Source organism: Zosterops lateralis (genome assembly GCF_965231275.1).
Source record: "Zosterops lateralis genome assembly, chromosome: W".
Classification (NCBI taxonomy): domain Eukaryota; kingdom Metazoa; phylum Chordata; class Aves; order Passeriformes; family Zosteropidae; genus Zosterops; species Zosterops lateralis.
The window spans coordinates 16,768,714-16,789,325 of NC_139801.1; positions in this window are offsets into that span (position 1 = coordinate 16,768,714).

Sequence of the window (20,612 nt, forward strand, 5' to 3'; positions counted from 1 at the left end):
AATGCGGCCACCTGTCCTTTGAGATGCAGGAGCAGTGCCCGGTCACTGCAGCCAAACCTCAGTCCACTCGCGGTGTTCTCACTACGGGATGCAGGAGCAAGGTAGGAGTTCCACAACTTACTCATGACTTTAATCCAGGGGTGCAGGATCAGAGGATTCTCCTGAGGCGGGCAGCGTCAGCTCCTGGAGGCCTCAAGGTGTTTTGCAGCAGGCAATGGTGGTGGTGGGGGGAAAGGCAAAGGTCAGACATTCTGCCCCTCGCTTTCCTCTCCACACTTTGCACCAGTTTCGCCTTTCTTTTTATGGGCCTCAAGGCAGGCTACCCATGGTCCATCCCACACATAGTTTTCAGGTGTTCAAGAGTGATTATGATAAGCAGACATAATGACGAAGCACTTTTTGAAGTCGTTCAGGTGTTGAGCAGTCATAATGACAAAGCACTTTTTGGAGCCCTTCTCTTATTATTAGGCTCTTACACTAGCTTGTGTTTTTTTGTCAGCTTAAGCAAGAAGGTTTTTTTTTTTCCCTTTTCCTGGCCTTGGAGACTGCAATCCTCTAGTGGCTTTTGTTTTTTCTTGAACTGTTCAGCTTGGTTTTGGTCCATGATCAGACAGGACAAATCAATGGAAGAAGCATCGACTGTGGACTGGCAGGGACCCAAGGAGCTGCTCTATCCCAGCCCCAGACCTTGGAAAGGGTCGACCTGGTAAAAGTAAAGACCCTGAATCCACCAGCTTCATCTTGAAAGGAATGAGAAGGAAGCGTCTTTACAAACAAACTGTGGGACTACTGGTAGATAAAGCCAGATACTGGGAGGTAAAAGAAGCAATGGGGGGAACAATAAATTCCAGAGGAATTCTGTAGCAATGCATAGCTACAGAGTTCATCATATCCAGGGAGGTTGCAGCTGTTAGCGCCGGTGGGGGAACAGACAAGGTAGGTCTTTGTTTATTTAAGCTCGAGAATTCATTTTATTACCCCTGAAGAGCAGGAGGGGGACACAGATGAAAAAACAGCAAAGGCAGGGTTGTGGGGTTTTTATAAGGCATTGCAGGGGTGGAGTTTAAAGTTTGTGTCAAGGGAGATGTTAACACAAAGGAGGGTAACATCAAGTACCCCCCTCCTTAGAACAGGAGCACTCCACAGAATTCCACTAATTGACACAAATTGTTACTCACCCAAGGCCATGCTAAATCCCAGGATTTACAGTTAAAGACCAGAGACACAAGGAAAAAGAAAAGGGGGGGGGGGGGGGGGGGGGGGGAGAGGGGTGGTACACATTAGAAGAGGGGTGTGGGAGAATGGATTGTAATAGAATAGAGATGGTGCGGCAGGCAACCTCACCCCTGATGAGTTGCAGCTGTACTAATTACCAAATATTGGAAGCAGCCTTGCCCTTAATAGGTCGCAGCTATGTCCAATAAGGATGTGTGTCATAAAAGAGTGGGTTGGCCAGTCATGCGAGGAAGAGGGAAGAAGAAGAGGGAAGAGGAAGAAGGAGGAGAAGGAGTTAGTGTGGTGTGGTGCTACCCGTGAGAATTTGCAGAGAAAAGGTATGAAAGTTTTACTGTAGGATAATAAAGGACTGACGCTTGCCACCATCTTCGGCATCAGTCATTTGAGTTCATTGTCAATTGGTGCCCCGTGTGAGGAGCGAGCACTGACAGAGGGGTCTGTATTAGGTGATTTGGGAAGACTGTACCTCTCAAGTACCTCAGCCAATGAGGAAAGACAGAGGGAAATGCAGCCAGGAAATTAGGATAAAAAGGAGGCTGCATTCTCTAAAAATTTGAGAGACCCCATGGAAAATGCCCATGGCCTCTCCTTTTATTCAAATAAAGTTACAGGACTCCTCTGTCTCCTTTTTGGGCATAAACTTTTTAGTGTTTGTGGATTAATTTTTCCTGACAGTCTGCTGTGAGGAGGAGACCAACATCGGAGATTCACCAGGCTCCCATCTTGTTTTTTACCAAGCTGCTGTGTGAACTTCTTTTCCTTCCCTAAGACAAAAACAAATGCCATTGTCCTACGGTGACTTTTTGATGCTTGTATCCCCGATTGTCTGTTCTGTTTGTGCTGTATATTGAGTTCTGTGCATTTAAGACTGGTTTTGAGAGTAAAGCAGGGAGAAAAAAGCACACAGTTTGTTTTGAAAACAGCATGCATTCCTCTGCATTCTTTCTCCAGGACTGAGTTTGGCTGAGGCTCGGACAGACTGCAGGACAGAGATCTTTTTGCTTTTAGTTAGTTTTAGCTAGCTAGGGCAGAGAAGTTCCCTGGAGTGTGGTGTGGTGGTTTTTTTTTGTTTTTTTTTTTTTTTTTTTTTTTTTTTTTTTCTCCTTGAGACTGTTTAAACCTGCCCTGGGCTGAAAAAACCCAGAGGAGCACCAGGAGCTTGCAGCTGTAGCCCACCAGGGCCTGGACCTCTGGAGGGACTAATAAGAGACTGAGAGAGCCAAGCTACACTCACAGCAAGGACTTTCTCAATTTGCCATCTCACTCCAGAACAAGTGGTTTTATTGTTTCATATTATTCATTCTTTAAGCTTGTGGGCACTTTGTTTGTTGAATAAATAGTTTTTTCCACTTTTCTCCAAGAAAGTTTTTCCTGGACCAGTTGGGGGGAGAGGCCATGTGGGTTTGCTCCCCAGAGGGACCCTATTCAGGGGTTTTCTCCCAAATTTGCCCTAAAACAAGACAGTCATTTTGTTCCTCCTTGCCACATGGCCAGCCTTTTTTTTTTTTTTTTCCTTTCACTGGCATTTTGGGTTTTTTTGTTCTAGTGTGAGTGGGTGGTGTGTGTTTGGGGGGTGCAAGGTTCTGACAATTCAATATCTAGCATTTACTCTTTTTTTCCCATGCTGTGTGGACACTCAGTTTGTCAATAAACAGTTTGTTTTTTTTCACTTTTATCTGCTAGTATTCATTTTCTCATTGTCAGAAAGGGATTGTTGGAACCCTTTTTATGTCTGCAGAAACACTCATTCTAGAGTGTTTTTTCTTCTAAACTTGTCTCTAAACCTGGACAATATCCCATGTGATGTGCTGTTTAAAGTACAACTTTAAAGCCTCACCTCAGTACCAGGTTAGATTGTTTACAAGTTTCTAACTCATCAGCATGCTCCCTTGTCAGCACTTCAGTGAGCACTGCAGTAAAGAGAAACCATTAAGAGCTAGCCAAAGGAAAAGCGCTGTCTGTAACCATGGGGAAGAGGCCTGGGCAGGGCAAAAGGTCTGGTCGTTATTAACAGAGCCAGGAACCAAAGACTCCTGATTATATTGCTTATCCAACAATCTAGTGCTTCTTTTGAAAACAAATTTTGTGAGCTTTTTAATCATAGAATCAATTTCCATAAAGCATTGCTTCGTAACATGTTTGTGTAAAACTGTTTGCCATCTCATGTTTCTTAAGTTTATGTTCTTTGGGATGCTTTCATATTTTCTTTCCTGCATGAAGAATCATGCAGACTTGAGCTACAAATGCTCAGATTTTTTCTTATACCTAATAGTTTTGAACATGGTTCTCTCCACTCTCTCTGAACACTCCTCAAAATTACAGAATATATACTGTGTATATCAAAAATATATACATATATAATAAATAAATGCATTACATTAATAAACAGAATACTTTTCTTGTATATATGCTGGTGCACCTGGACTGGCAACAGATATTTTGAATTTAAAAAGGCTGTTCCAAAAACATTGCTGCTGCCTTCTCCAGTCCTCCAGTTCTTTTGCTAGCTGCTTTCCAAATATAGTTTTGCTATTCTTAAAACCCTGGGGTAGGATAGTCTAGGTGAGTTGGCTTCTTCTCCCTGTTTCAGGGTCTTCCCATTCACAAGCAAAAAGCCCCTGGCTGTTTTTATTTACGGGAATGCAGAAGAAGGCATCTTTAAGATCCAGCACAGTAAACCACCCTAAATCATCTGTCAATATGGTCAAAAGGGTATAGAGGTTGGCCACTAGGGGGTGTATATCCTCTGTTATTTTGTTAATTGGCCTTAAATCTTGCCCCAGTCGGTAGCCCCTACCATCAGCCTTTTTTATTGGCAGAATGGGCAAGTTGTATTTCGAATCACATTCTACCAATAACCTAAATTTGAGGATCTTGTCAATTATAGAGGCTAACCCCCTATTACTTTCTAACTTCAAAGGGTATTATTTTTGTCTTACTGATGTGGCTCCTGGTTTGAGTGCTATGGTTACAGGTTTTGCCCATTTGGACCTCCCAGGAAAATCACTGGCCCACACTATTGGGATGACTGCATTTTCAACTTGTATGGGGATATCACCATGGTCCTCCTGTATGAAAAGGGCAGCTGCCTCAACAAATAAAGTGTAGCAATGAGACATGGACCCCCTTCTTGCTCTTCCAAACAGAATCAAACTTTATTGCAAAATGTAAGGCTTTTTATACTGTACTATGATGCTTAGGCTTTTATACTGTGCTAAAAATACTCTGACTAAAATTACATTTGTTACCATTTTTATGAATGAAAATGAACATATATTGGCTGCCTGCTACCACCGGTGTTGCTGTTCATGTGTATCCCTAACCAATCGTCATTCCAAACATGAGGTGTCCATGTGCTGGTTATATAACTTGTTTTTTAGTTTATGTAACTTGATTTTAACCTTCATGTTAGCTGCACCTTTCCCAGAGTGCTTTTTTGTGAGCAGAAATAAACAGAAGTGATAGGGTGAAGAAGGCCCTTATTCTATAACTTTTCTTGTCTGCCACAATTTAATTTCAGAAATTATAACTTTTATTCCCCCCCTTTGCAAAATTTAATTTCAGCTTCTAATTTCTCCAATAGACCCCCACCCAACAAAGGCTTAGGAGAGTTTGGCATATGGAGGAATTGATGAGTCACCCAATGTTTTCACAAGTTAAATTGCAAAGGCTGGAAGGAAGGCCATGTTTCACTTACCCCTGTGGCACCAATCAGTTTTACAGTATCTTGACTCAGTTTCCCTTCCGAAGTGTTTAACATGGAATTGTTGCCCCTCGTATCCACCAAGAACTCAGTTGCTTCTTTCCCCAGTTTAGCTATAACCAAAGGTTCTGCCGGGGAAGAAACCTTGAGTCCCCCTCATTCCCCATTCACAGTCAGTTCGAGAGCTGGGTCTGGAAGTTTCTTTTTCTCCAAGACTGGACACACCTTTTTTCAGTGTCCTTTCTTCTTGCAAAAAAGCACATTGGTTCTTATCTAGAGGGATACCCTTTCTAAGTACCTTAGATGACTTTTTGTCCTGGTTTGGGACAGATTTGGGAGGAAACTTCAGGAAGAAGTCTCCTCTAGAAAGCAAAATCCAGCAGCTCCTCCCCCAACCAGATTCAGGAGAAAAATCTCCTTGGAGAAAAGTGGAAAAAACCTGTTCATTTAACAAGCAAAGTACTCACAAGCATGAAAAAATTAATAATATTAAACAATGAAACATCTCACTGTTCTGAAGAGATGGCAAATTCAGAAAGTCCTTCTGTAGTTGAGAAAATCCTTTTGTGGATGTGTCTCAGCTCACTCAGTCTCTCTCAGTCCCTCCAGGGCTTGGACCCAGTGTCCAGGCCGCAGAGCAGCTTGCCCACCCCCCCCTCCCCCGGTGATTGTCCTGGTGTCCCTGACCAGAGAGAAGCCAAACAGTTCCAGAAAAAATACACAGTCCTGGGAAAACTTTTCTTGCTGTAGCTAACGAGGAAAACCAGCGAGAAAAGCAAAGAAAAACTCAGTCTCTCTCTCCACAAAAGCCAAGAACTCAGAGAGCATTGCATTCCTTATCTCTCTGTGTTTTGAATACAAGCAGAAAGAAATTCCACCGCTCCCCCCCCCCCCCTTCTCTCTCTCTCTGGGGCTAGCTTAAAGCTACAGGACCCATTTCTGGACAAAAAAAAAATAGACTATGAGATGCCAGGCCATGCAGTCACCTCAGGACAGTTTTCCTGATCAATCCTCTTATCATGCTGGCATTTGCATCCATGGCACTCATGACAATCATCCCTATCTTTTGGATCTCCAATTTTTGAATCCCTATTTTGATATACCTTCCAAGCCATGTCCAATAATTTCCTTATATCTTCCCTCACATCTATCTTTTGCAGTTTTATCCATTTATCATCTGCAGACTAACCTACAAACAGATAGACTATGTGTGCCTTCCCTTCAGCTGATTTGAGGTCTGAAGTTGCGTATTTTCGCGCAGCCTTTTTTAGCCTATTCAAAGTCAGTCAGGGATTCATTTTCATGTTGCTTTGTCATATAGTTTTGACCAATTTATTGCTTTAGGAATAGCATTTCTCATATCATACACCACCTAATTCTGATAGTGTTTCAACCTTTCCATATGCTCTGTTACACTGGGGTCCCACTTTGTGTCCTCTAAAAGGAAAACATCACTGACCTTTGAAGAGTTCCAGCTGCTCTCTGTGCTTCAACCACAGACCGAACAGCCCTTCTAACCATCTTGTCGCCCCTGACTTTCTTGCTTTCAAGTGTTTGAACCTTTGCAGCCTGATTCTCACGCTGCTTCATGTAAACAATGTGTATTCTTAGAAATTATCTGTATGTTTTGCATAGCTCTTCTCTGAGAGAGAATTTGATTGATGGTCATAGTGACCAATGGAGTCAGGAGGTTGTAACCTCCTTGGGCCAATCTGGGCCCTCTGTAAAAAGTGTATATAAGTAGATTGGAGTCAGATAATAAAGGAGCCTTCCATGTTTGAGCCTGCTGCTGCCTGCTGTCCTCTGTGAGGGTCCACACCCACATCGCAATGTGTTGCCCCTCTAAGTGCAGAGATAACATCTGGTGACCCCAACTGTGGGAGAATGGGGCCCCCCGTCATACCATCTTACTCTGTTCTATCAAGCAATGTATCCATTATAGCCTCCAAATAGTTCCAACCTGGGTTTTGCAAGCTAATGGCTCTCTCTACAAAATTAGCCACCTTTTCTGGATTTTCTATATACTCCCCAACCGAGGCCTTCAACTGTTGCAGCTCAACAAGAGAAAAGGAAACCTTTATTTAGACAGGACCCTGTTCACTCATAGCCTGTCTCAAGGGAAGTTGTATAGCAATAGCAACTTCTTTCTTTTTGGATCTAGTGCGTCCAGCCACAGGGCTAGGGGCTGCTGTGGCCCTACGCACCTTTTTTTTCCTTTTCTCTTCCCAGTTGAAACAGATGTTTTTCCCGTAGCAGTACTGCCCACGAGAACCACATCAGCCTCCGGGGTGGGTCAATCCCCACCCCCACCTCTGCTTTGGCCTGTAATGGTGGAAATGGCAGCAGCCACGCCGCGACTAGGAGGGGCGGGGGCAGCGACGCTTACAGGAGCTGCACCTGCACCGCCTGAAAGACCCACATCCCCAGCCCCTGCGGGAGCCCCGTAGGTGGGTCCCAGGGACAGGAGGTGGGCTGGGCCGTGGCCACTCACATATGGTTGGGCTGCCCCACCCAGCGGTAGCCCATTCAGCGTTCCAAGGGCCAGTGGCCATGGTGGCGATGGTGGCAGATGCTGTGGAGGTGGTGCAGGGGCAGTAACCCCCCCCCCCGCCAACTGCGCAGCAGCAGCGCCTCCCCCTGGATCTGCCAGACCCCTAATATTTAGAGTGATCAACAAGTCTAAGTCTGCTATATCTGGGTCTCTGACAGAAACTTGGTTAAAAGAGAGCTTTTTGCACTGTTTTTGTTTCCTTTTCTCTTCCTTTAAAGCCATAACTGACTGCTCCAAAGAAGCCCCAGCAGGCTCACAACCTTTTTGCAAATCTGGGAGATTTAAAAGGAGAAGAAATAATTCCACATATAGCACCTCCTGCCGTCTTTGTTCCTTTCATTGGAGACACAAAAGTTGTGACACAGTCTCAATCTCCAGGAATCTGAAAAGAGTTAAACAAAGAGTTTTGTATTTTTGCCTAGTTTGGTAGTGTGATAAATTTGGTGTAAAAATTCGTGTATAATATAAAATAATAATCCAATGTATAATAAGAATGATGTTAATAAAACGTAAAGTCCAGTAGGTAGCAATCTGTATCCCCAGCCTCCACGGCTCCAGTTGCGAAACAGGACAAGGACCATCAGACTGAACAAAGACGCTAGCCAGCCCCGATAAGAATCGCATCCTTTCCAATGCAAGGAGAATTCCTTCTTGACGACGATGCAGATTTCATCAACGCCCTGGCATGATATGCATACTGGAATCAACATAAGACTGACTGGTACAATTGGCATAAGAAAAGACCTTCCCGGAATGGTTTAACGGGACTTGGCAGATCCGGGAAGGCCATCGAAAAGAAATTTGGACTATTTGGCCCACCCTGGACACCTGGACTGCCTCAGGGCAGAAAAATCCTATAAAACGGTGGACTGAGGGCCGTTCGGGGTGGATTTGGGCGACCTGTACCCTGGCATGCAGACCCCTATCCACCCGGCGTGGCGCTGCTAATTTCCTATTTTGTGGTTTTCTCTTTTATTGGTGATCGATATCGTGTTATTAATAAATTGTCTCTTTGTTAATCCGATATTTGCCATTGCATTTATAACAGATTTGGTGCCGTGACTCGGATTCGGAGGAAGCTGCGGGGACCTGCAATCCAGGGGGGTACCCCCGCTGATTTTGGCGGCCTGGTGAGTGAGGAGACCCCGCGGCTCCACCCGAACCTTCGAACCAAATTTAGGAACGAGAAAGCCACAAACTAGGACAGGGGAGAGAACGGATCCGGCGGCAAAGAGAGCTCAGGAAGGCAAAGGGCCTTCAAAAAGCCGCGGCTGACATTGCTCGTAAAACGTCTATGTGCACAAAGACATCCACGCAGGAAAAGGAGCTGTAAGTACTGCTGGTTGAGCGGGTGATCGGCCGAGTGTGTGAGACGTGATCTGATCACGAAGCGAGTGTGGACTTCAAGGTCGCATTTCCGTCTTCCCGTGAGGGGAACGGTCGACCGCGAAGGAAGCGATTTCGTGTGAAAACTCTCTCATATTGCTCGTCAAAACTGGGACTAGGAAAGTCACAGGGACCGATCACGGAGTGGGCAAAAAGGGGAAGGGTACGTCCTGTTGAGCTCGGGAATTGGTAAACCCTTTTTGCCAGCGAACCAAGGTAAGGGTCCAAATAGAATCCAGAAAAGGATTGAGTACCGATCAGGGACCCCTCGGCACAGCTCGCTGGAGGGGTGAGTAATCGGAAAAGCTCCAGTCCCCTGAGAAAAACCAGAAACACAATGCACAGGCAGAAAGCCGACTCGGAGAGAATTTGCAGACTTGGTAAGAAAGACTTGTGAAACATGGGACAGAGAAAGAGCAAACCCCAGAAAAAGACCGCAGAAAAACTCCCCTCTGGTAAGGGAAAGGGAACTATGAAAATCCCCCGAAATAGTCCCCTGGGTTGGATGTTAGAATACTGGGGAGATTGCCCTCAGAGAAAAGGGAAATCCAAAGAAAAGATGGTGTACTATTGCATGGATGTGTGGGGTGGTGAAGAGCTGAGGAGCCACCTTACATGGCCAGTGTTAGGATCATTTGAAAATTGGACATGCAGTGAACTGAATCGCTATGTGGAAAACAAGAGCCCCTCAGACCCTGAGGAGAGGGAATACGCTCGGCTCTGGCTGAACACCCAAGCAGGATTGTTCCCGATGAAACAAAAAGGGCGGCCCGGAACTGGGACCAAGCCCTGGGACCCTCTAGACCATCTCCCACCACCTTACAATGGGCCAAACTCACCACCCTCTCCAGATCAAGTGGTGCCCACGGCTCCCTTGGACCCCCAAAACCAACTTATGGGGGCACAAGCATCCCAAGTAGGGAGCCCTATGTCCGTAACGACACAGGCTTCCCATCCCTTGTCCCCGCTGGCAGTCCCTCTGCTGCCACCCCCTCTCCTACCTCTTCCATCCGGTCTGGGTCCGTCGGCGGCACCCACCCGTCGGTAGACGCCATGACCACCGGAATCCCCTCTGAGATCCCGTCTGCGCAAAGATGGGAACGGCCTCATTCAACCTTTCCGCCGCAACCAGGGTTGGCCCGAGCGGAGGAGAGAATCCCCTCTGCCGCACAGACGGCAGTTCCACCCCTGCAGCCCACAAAAGGGAGACAACCCACAGCCACCAGTTCTCCCCCTGCTAGCAGGACCCGTTTGAAAGCGAGGATGATGGGTGATGAATGGGGAGAGAGTGAAAATGAGAGACACAGTTTACTTCCATTACAGGAAGTTCCGATGGCCCCCAGGGTTATCGAGTTTGTGAATGTTCCCCTCAATACAGGAGATGTAAGAGCTTTTAAAAAGGAAATGGGACGATTGTTGGATGATCCTTTTGGTGTGGCAGACTGGTTGGATGAGTTCTTAGGAAGTAGTATCTATACCTATGAGGATCTGATGGCAATCCTAAGGTCTCTGTTTAACAACGAGGAGAGAGAAATGATAAAGCAGGCGGGTATTAGAGACTGGGACAGGCGCAATCCACAGGGGACACCCGGTGATCAAAAATGGCCCAGCTCTAGTCCGAGCTGGAATGCTCAGACAGAGGACGGGAGAAGGAGCATGATAGACCTGAGGAATTTCATAATCCAAGGTATTCGAGAAGCCGTCCCAAGGGGCCAGAATATCAGTAAAGCCTTTAATGAATGTCAAGGGAAAGAGGAATCCCCCACCAAATGGATTGAGCGATTGAGGCGAAGTCTGCAGATATATTCTGGGACGGACCCCAACTCCCCTGTAGGGGAAGTGTTGCTCAAGACACAATTTGTGGCAAAATCTTGGGAGGATATCCGGAGAAAATTGGAGAAGATAGATGGCTGGCAAGATAAGAGCTTGCAAGAGTTGCTAAAGGAAGCACAGAAGGTGTACATGAGGAGGGAGGATGAAAAACAGAAAGTACAGGCTAAGGTTCTGGTAGCAGCTGTAAAGGAGGTCCAGAGACAGGAGCAGGCATCGGGTAAGTATAAAACCTTACCCCGAAAGCCCCAGGGCCCCCACAAGACGGCCCCAGTCACAAGGAGGGAACTGCCGGAATGTTACTATTGTAAAAAGGCAGGACACCTTCGGAGGGATTGCAAGAAAAGAATGAAAGATGAAAAGATCTTCCAAGAGGATTAGAGGTGTCAGGGGCTCTTCACCTTGGGGACCAGAACATCTAACGAGCCCCTGGTAAAATTGAAAGTAGGTCCCCAGCGACAAGAAATAGTTTTTCTGGTAGATACCGGGACAGAAAGGAGCACTTTACAGCATTTACCAAAGGGGTGTACAGCCAGTGAGGAGAGAGTTATGGTGATTGGTGCCAAAGGGGACCCCTTTAGAGTGCCAGTGATAGAGAATGTGGAAATTGAGTCGGAAAACAAAGTCTGTTTGGGAAACTTGTTGTTAGTGGAGGAAGCTGATTACAATTTGTTAGGGAGAGATATGATTATCGCCCTAGAAATTAGTATCATTGTAAAAAGTTCCGATCTGGTGATAAAAATGTTTAAGCTCATCGAAAAGGATGAAGCAGACATTAATCCAGAGGTATGGCACTCTAAAGGAGAGGTGGGGAGACTAGAAATTGACCCCATTCACATTGCACTTGAGAACCCCGAGGACCCTATACGGGTCAAACAGTATCCCATCCCCCTGGAAGGGAGAAAGGGGCTGAAACAGGTAATTGATGACCTCTTGAAGGGAGGAACCCTAGAACCGTGTATGTCCCCCCCATAATACCCCTATACTGGCTGTGAGAAAGGCAGATGGAAGTTATCGGCTAGTTCAGGACTTAAGAGCAGTGAATGCTCGAACCAGGACTAGATTTCCGGTGGTGGCCAATCCATATACTTTATTGAATCGGCTCACACCCGAGGATGTATGGTATAGTGTGATTGACCTAAAGGATGCTTTTTGGACTTGCCCCTTAGATGAGAAAAGTAGAGATTACTTTGCTTTTCAGTGGGAGGACCCCGATACCAATAGGAAGCAACAATTAAGATGGACAGTGCTTCCCCAAGGATTTGTAGAATCCCCTAATCTGTTTGGACAGGCTCTGGAACATCTATTGACTCAATTCACCCCGAAGGAAGGGACAAAACTTTTGCAGTACGTAGATGATCTGCTAGTAGCTGGGCCTACTGAGGAAAGCGTGAGGGAATGTACTGTGGCATTGCTGAATTTCATTGGAGATAAGGGTTTGAAAGTTTCTAAATCCAAGCTGCAGTTCACGGAGCCCGAGGTAAAGTATCTGGGTCATTGGCTAACACAGGGGAAAAAGACATTAGACCCTGAGAGGGTGGCGGGAATTATAGCATTACCCGCTCCAAAAACTAAAAGGCAAATACGCCAAGTGTTGGGGCTCCTGGGATACTGTAGACAATGGATTGAAGGCTTCAGTGAGAAGGTAAAATTTCTTTATGAGAGGTTAAACACTGATAGGGTGAAGTGGACTGATCAGGATGAATTGGACTTTCAGAAATTAAAAGATGTTCTCATGACTGCCCCAGTACTGACCCTCCCGGACGTAAATAAAGAATTCCAGTTGTTTGTAGATGTTAGCGAGCAAACAGCACAAGGAGTCCTGACTCAGGAATGGGAAGGAAAAAGAAAACCCATAGGTTTTCTATCAAAAATCCTAGATCCTGTGAGTCGGGGATGGCCTACGTGCTTACAGGCCATAGTAGCAGTGGTGCTCCTGGTAGAGGAGGCGAGGAAAGTTACCTTCGGGGCCTCTTTGGTAGTTTACACCCCTCACGATGTGAGAAGTATTCTACAACAAAAGGCAGAGAAGTGGTTGACTGACTCCAGGCTTCTGAAATATGAAGCCATCCTGATCAGCTCCCCCGGTCTAGAGTTAAAAACCACCTCTGCACAGAACTCTGCTCAATTCATGTTTGGAGACATCTCCGAGAAATTGTTGCATGATTGTGCTGAGATCGTGGAACTCCAGACAAAAGTAAGGCCCGATTTGGAGGATCAGGAATTGGAGGGGGGAGAGAAATGGTTTGTGGATGGGTCTGCAAAGGTAGTAGAAGGGAAGAGAAAGTCGGGTTATGCAGTGGTGGATGGTGGAACGGGAAAGGTGGTGGAATCGGGCCCCCTGAGACCCGAATGGTCGGCCCAGGCTTGCGAGCTTTATGCTCTCTTAAGGGCTCTCAGAAGGTTGAAAGGGAAAAGGGGGACCGTGTTCACAGATTCCCGTTATGCGTTTGGGGTGGTCCACACATTTGGGAAAATTTGGGAAGAAAGAGGATTGATAAATACGAAGGGAAAGAGTCTGATCCACGGGGAAATGATTCGGCAAATCTTGGAGGCAATTAGGGAACCCAAAGAGATCGCGGTAGTCCATGTGAAAGGACACCAGGCCGGATTACAATTCCAAACCCGCGGTAATAACCTAGCTGATCAGGAGGCAAAAAGGGCAGCATTGCTCACGGTGAGCGTCCCCGATGTGATCGGGGAAGAGAACCCCGAAATCCAAATATGTCCCTCCGAGAAGGACATTGAGGGATTCAAAAAAATGGGAGGGGTCTTGGAAATGGGAAAATGGAAACTACCCGATGGAAGGGAATTGGTTCCAAAGAGTGCAGCCAGAGGAATCCTGAGACGTTTGCATGAACAGACTCACTGGGGAACACGGGCATTGGCTGACCAGTTCTTGAGGTTTTTCGGATGCAAAGGAATTTTTGAATTAGCTGAACAAGAGGTGCAAGGGTGTGGGATTTGCCAGAAGGTGAATCGATCGAGATCCAGACAAACAGCCTGGGGAGGTCGCCCCCTTTCATATAGGCCGTTTGAAAGGATCCAAGTGGACTTCACCGACTTACCAAAGGTTGGGAGATATAAATACCTATTAGTAATAGTGGACAAATTAACACATTGGGTGGAGGCATATCCAAGGGCAAAAGCTACGCCCCAAACGGTTTCCAAAGTATTATTGGAGGAAATAGTCCCTAGATATGGAATTGTAGATTGCATAAATTCGGACCAGGGGACTCATTTCACATCAAAGATCATAAAACAATTATCAAAGGCTTTGAGAATCAGATGGCAATATCACACCCCCTGGCATCCTCAAAGTTCGGGACAAGTGGAGAGAATGAATCAAACCTTGAAATCTCAACTGGCAAAGCTCATGTTGGAGACAAAAATGTGTTGGGTAAAATGCCTCCCCCTTGCTCTGCTTAATGTGAGAACCATGCCACACTCCGAGACGGGGCTGTCCCCCTTTGAAATGTTGTATGGAATGCCATACAAGCACGGAATGCCGGTGGGACATCCCCGAGTCGAGGATGTGCAATTACAACCTTATCTTATTACTATAAACAAAAATTTACAGGAGCTCCGAAGGCATGGACTTATTCCCCAAAGTGCTCCTCTCGGATTTGTAATTCACCAGATTCAGCCGGGAGACAAAGTACTGATCAGGACTTGGAAGGAACTTCCTCTCGCCCCGCATTGGGAAGGACCATTCCTAGTACTGCTCACCACTGACACCGCCGTCCGAACTGCAGAAAAGGGTTGGACTCACTCGTCAAGGGTGAAAAAGATTGAGGATTTGAAAACCTCGGATTGGAAGGTCACCACCCCTCAGGAGAACTAAAGATCAAGCTTCGGCGTCAACCTAAATGACCAGTCAGATAAGTTGCATCACCCCAGACTGTGAATGTTTCCCTTTTATTCATTTTGAATGCGTGTACTGTAAGCAAGTTTGGGTCACCCATTGTTGGGGAGGGAATCGACCTAGGGGTCTGTGTACCAACTGTTTGACTGAAGAGCAGGAGAACACAAGCCGTCTCTTAATACTTGCCACTCGGGCCGGACTTTTAGAGTTAGATTCTCCTGAGTGGTACCAAATTTACAAAAAGGGGATAAGAGGGAAATTGGACGCCAAAGCAGAGATCATGGCAATTGAGTGCCGGAGGACCATCAAGGTACCGTGCCGAGGGGACACAATTAAGTTGCCAAGGTGGGCAACCTACAAAAGAAGGTTTGCCATCAGGACTACACGGGCCCCTGAAGCATACCCTTGCTGCCGAGAAGATGGTTTACCCCGCCGTATGTTTACATACGGGCGAAGGGCAATGCAGAGGGGTATATCGGTGGGGAATCCTGATTGTCCTGAGTCTAGCCATGTGCTGGACCAAGGGGACCCTTCCAGAGGCGCCCCTAGGGGAGAATCCTCCCGCGAAGTGTGAATGGTGCTTAACAGCCCCAGAACCCGGACCGATAAAGGACTGTCCCCTGGACAAACAGCTAGGTAATTGTTGGGCCAATGGCACTCGATTTCATCTCTGTAAATTGGAAGGAGGGGTCCGGTGCCAACACTCAGGGGCAAGTTCTAAGGACGGACAGTTCAGGGTCCCTGCTAACACACACATCAGGCAAAGGCGTGAACTCGAGATTCCGCACCCGGTACAAACGTGGTCAATGTAATAAAACTGTTTGGGTGGGAGGAAAAAGGCAATCTACCTTCCTCGCCTATTTCAAAGTAAATTCTCTGTGCTACGATAGGGCAAAATTAAGAATATGCAACATGGGTGGAAAGCTGTACTGGGAGGGAAGGAACCTCAAGCACGAGGAAGTGGGTTCCTTTAACAACGAACCCATTGTTTTCGACCTATTGCCACAGGGTGATAACCGTGTATGTTTACAGTTTGATCAGACCTTCTGTTTTTCAAGGGACGAGGAGGGGATGGACCCTGAGAGCAAAATGAAGCAGGTAACTCTAGAACTAAGGAGACAGGAAGCTGAGGCCAGAAAGAGGAGAATTGAACAAGAGAGGTTGAAATCACTCAGTGAACAGTATGAGCAATTGGAAAAACAATATGGTGATGGGGGATTTCCAGCTCCTAACCAAAATCTCTTTATAGAATTGATGCAGGAAATAGCCACTGAATTAGAACTAACAAATTGTTGGATCTGTGGGGGATTGAAATCAGCTGAAAGGTGGCCCTGGAAAGGAGAAGGACTAGCCCCGGAACAACTCTTAAAATGGGAGGGTTCGAAAATATCCAAAACCATAAAAAGGCCGGAGGGATGGATTCTAGAAAAAAGAATAGTCGGCACTATATGTATTAGCCGAGAAGGGAAGGAGTTTACCGATCTGGTAGGTTATACTCCATGTATAAACACCCTAACGGTAAACGATAAATCAAGAATCTGGCAACCTGAGCCACCCTCCGGATATTGGAGCAAAATTCGAGAAAAGAATTGTGAGTGGTTCGAGACCATGGAACTTTGCTGGCCCAAGAGTCCCGGGGCTAATCCGTTCCAAGCCTTAGTAGGCCTGAAAGAATACTGGGATGAACCAGGTAGAACAAATGTTGGCTGGAAAGCACCAGATGGAATATATTGGATTTGTGGGAAGAAGGCGTACAGTGAACTTCCCAGAAAATGGAAGGGGTCCTGCACCCTAGGCATGATTAGGCCCTTTTTCTTTACCTTGCCCAGGGCCAAAAGTAATTTGTTGGGGGCACCTCTCTTTGAGACATTGAATCGAAAAAGAAGGGAAATAAGGCGAGAACTACCTGTAGCCGGAGGCAACCAAAAGTGGGGGGAGGAGGAGTGGCCTGCAGAAAGAATCATTAAGTATTATGGGCCAGCTACCTGGGCAAATGATGGTAGTTGGGGATATCGGACACCCATTTACCTCCTGAATAGGTTGATACGGCTGCAGGTGGTAGTGGAGGTGGTTTCAAACCACACCTCGGATGCCTTAGAACTCCTGGCCAAGCAACATTCACAAATGAGGGCTTTTGTATACCAAAATCGGCTTGCCCTTGATTATCTATTGGCTGAGGAAGGAGGGGTTTGCGGCAGATTTAATGAATCGGAATGCTGCATTGAGATTGACGACTACGGGGAAACAATCAAAGGACTAGCCGCTGAAATTAAAAAGGTGGCTCATGTACCGGTCCAGAAGTGGAATTCGATTCTTCAAGCCTCATGGTGGGATCAACTATTTGGGCAAGGAGAGTGGTGGAAGAAATTAGTGTTCTTCATAACCTGTTCCATTGCAGGCATTATTTTCCTCCCATGTCTGATCCCCTGTTTCATCCGACTGATTCATTCAGTCGTCCAAGGGATGCAGATAGCCTCCCTTCCCATAGACCCAGAAGCCGCACAGGGGAAAACAGTGTCCAAGCTAATGAAGCTAGAGGAGGATAAAGGGAATGGGAGAGCTGCGGCAGCTCTGAGGAGGTTTGAAGAGGGACAAAAACTCCAACCAGGTGATGAATCCTCACAAGAGGACTGGGAAGAATGTGACCTCAATTGGAGTTAAGGTCAAGATAAACAAAGAATACGAATTTTTAATTTGATGAATTATTAGGCGGGGGACTGTGATAAATTTGGTGTAAAAATTCGTGTATAAAATAATAATCCAATGTATAATAAGAATGATGTTAATAAAATGTAAAGTCCAGTAGGTAGCAATCTGTATCCCCAGCCTCCACGGCTCCAGTTGCAAAACAGGACAAGGACCATCAGACTGAACAAAGACGCTAGCCAGCCCCGATAAGAATCACTTCCTCTCCAATGCAAGGAGAATTCCTTCTTGACGACGATGCAGATTTCATCAACGCCCTGGCACAATATGCATAAGACTGACTGGTACAATTGGCATAAGAAAAGACCTTCCCGGAATGGATCAATGGGACTTGGCAGATCCGGGAAGGCCATCGAAAAGAAATTTGGACTATTTGGCCCACCCTGGACACCTGGACTGCCTCAGGGCAGAAAAATCCTATAAAACGGTGGACTGAGGGCCGTTCGGGGTGGATTTGGGCGACCTGTACCCTGGCATGCAGACCCCTATCCACCCGGCGCGGCGCTGCTAATTTCCTATTTTGTGGTTTTCTCTTTTATTGGTGATTGATATCGTGTTATTAATAAATTGTCTCTTTGTTAATCCGATATTTGCCATTGCATTTATAACACTTAATAACGAGGAGTTAACAAGTTCTTTTCTAATTCATCTCTGGTGCTCTGGTTTGTGTCACTGTTATCACTTGGAGAGATCAGTCAGCAGATGCAGGGAAAACAACATAATTGCTTTACACGATTCTCTTAGTTCCATATAAGCATTTTAACATTTTATGCTTTGCTAAGGCCTACAATGTAATACATTCATCATACCACTATTTCTGTAAGCTATACAGTATATACATAGATATAATATATTCATCACACTACTATTTCTATGAGCTATACAGTGCATACTTAAAACGATAGATTATGTTATATTAAGCAGCTAAAAGGAGCTATAAATTGTGCAATATTTGAATACTTACGATCAATAACATGTAAAAGCTAATACATAAATGCAAAAGCCAGTATTATAGGGTCATTTTTAACACCCCAAAATCACCCAAAAAACGCTGCAAAAAAACCCAAAATCATTCCAAAACTAGCTTCGGCACCCTCAAAAACCACCCCAAAACCACCCCAAAATCACCCCAACATTGCCCCCAAAACCCAGAAAATCACCCCCAAAACCCCCAACATGACGGCTAAAGCGCTGTGTCTTTCGAGAGTACCTCACCAAAGATAGCGACTTTGCTGGAGGTGGCTTCTGCCAGCACACAAAATGGCAGCCCCCTGTTGCATCATTGGGCCCCACATTGTACGCCCCCGTCATGTCATCGTGAGGAGGGGAGGAGTTGGTTTGAGGGGTGGGCCTTAGGATGAGTGATAGGTGCAGCAGCAAGGCCAAAAATTGGATAATTAGCTAATTAAGTTATTATCCTATTAACTAATTAGTTGTTTAATTAGTTGGTTGTATAATTTAATTAGTGCTCCAGATGGGAGTACTGATGTAGTGGTTAATTAAGTCAATCATTAGTTACTCCCATCTGGACGCTGAGGTGTCTTTTTCTGCCTCGGCTAGCCCTGACACCTTTAACAGTAAAGGGGGCTGCTCGGTAGCAGGGTGAACCTCACCGACCCTGTGAGTTCTTGTCTTGCTTGAAGGAGTGAAGCAACGACGGCAGGAAAAAAGAGGAGGCTGTTCTGGGTTAACTGCTGGCTTTATTCATCAGGGTATCTGCCCCAGCAGACACCCCTCAGCAGAAGCAGCGGGGGAAAAACGAGGGAAAAGAATCTCTCCGAACCCCCCCAATGCAGCACCTTTTATTGGGGGGAGGAACTCAGGGATGAGTTTAACTGGGGACAAATCAGGGGCAAAGGGGCATGGCTCTCTGGATAAATGACATACATAGTAACAAATTAATAACTAGGGTGGGGAGACAGCTGAAGTCTTGTCCAATCACTTGGGGTTTTTCATGGAACTTTCCAGACTTTTGGGAGAGACCCCAAAGTGACAGACAAGGCCCAGGGGCTGGATAACTTATGACTGACATATAACTGGGGTTGGGATGAAACCAATGAGGGTGGAATATGGGTGGCATGGGGCAAACCATTATAACTTATAAGAATGAACTTACCCAAGGAACAAATACATACATAAACTGATAAAACCAAACCAACACCACTACATCTCCCCCTTTCTTTTTATTTAAAAGGACGTGGACTGCATTCGAGAGGAAGGGTACTCCGACTCGAAGGACAGATCTTCGTCCCATTGTTGGTCGGAGTGCCATTTCTCTGAAGGAATGGACCACTCTCTTAGATTGCCACCCTCCTCAGATGGAATGACTCCTTCTGGATCTGATCTATTTGCTGGAGCCGTTACTACAAAAACTTGGCGTACTTGAGAGGGTGTAGTGGTGTTGGAAACTAAACAGACAATTACACGTCTAATTAACATAGAGGTAAATAAAATACTGACAAGGACAATCCAAATTAAAAGTCCAGCTTTGATCCATGACCCTGCCCATTTAGAAAGTCCCCAGCTCTCAAAAAGTTCATCCAGCCAGTCTTCAAGCTTTTTGTTGCCACCGCCGACCGTGCTTGATGGTGCTGTGGATGGAGACGACTGATTGACCCAGGCGTCTGTCATCGATTGTGGGACGAACCCTCCACTGGTCGGTATCTTGAGGCTGGCGAGCAGGAAGAGCTGCAGAAGGCTGACAGCCAGAGGGACCTCCATTTGGGACAGGGCAAGATCTGGCACAACTAAATAGAACTTGAAACAACAACACGGTTAGAGAGCCAATTGGGAAAGGGTAAGGGGAGAGAGAACTCTTCTTGGGAGCTTGAACCCTTCCTTTTCCTCCACCAGGACGCTACTGTGACTTGTGACACTTTTTGTCCGGAGACTTTGGGAATGTAGGGCCTCACCCACTTAGAAGGAATCCACCGAAGTCCGGTGGGAGTGGAGACACAGGCGTACCCGCGCCCCCACGTCACTAAACTGTGAGGACCTTCTGTTCTCAAATTTTCCGGGTCTTTGACAAGGACCTTTGGCCTTGCCTTTAGAGCCAGTTGTTGATTTCCTGCAAAATGGCACACGATTGGCGGGTTCAGCACCTCAAAAGAACAATTCAAGAAATTAATGGTGAACAGGGCCTTGGCTAACCAAATTGAAGGGGGTTCAACTTTCAAAACTTGTTGCTGTTGACACAGGACTCTTTTTAGATCTTTGTGGGTCCTTTCTACGATTGCTTGGCCTGTCGAGGAGTGGGGGATGCCTTTTTTATGTTCCACTCCCCATTGCTGCAGGAAGCTGCGGAACTCCTTGGATTTGTACGCAGGCCCGTTATC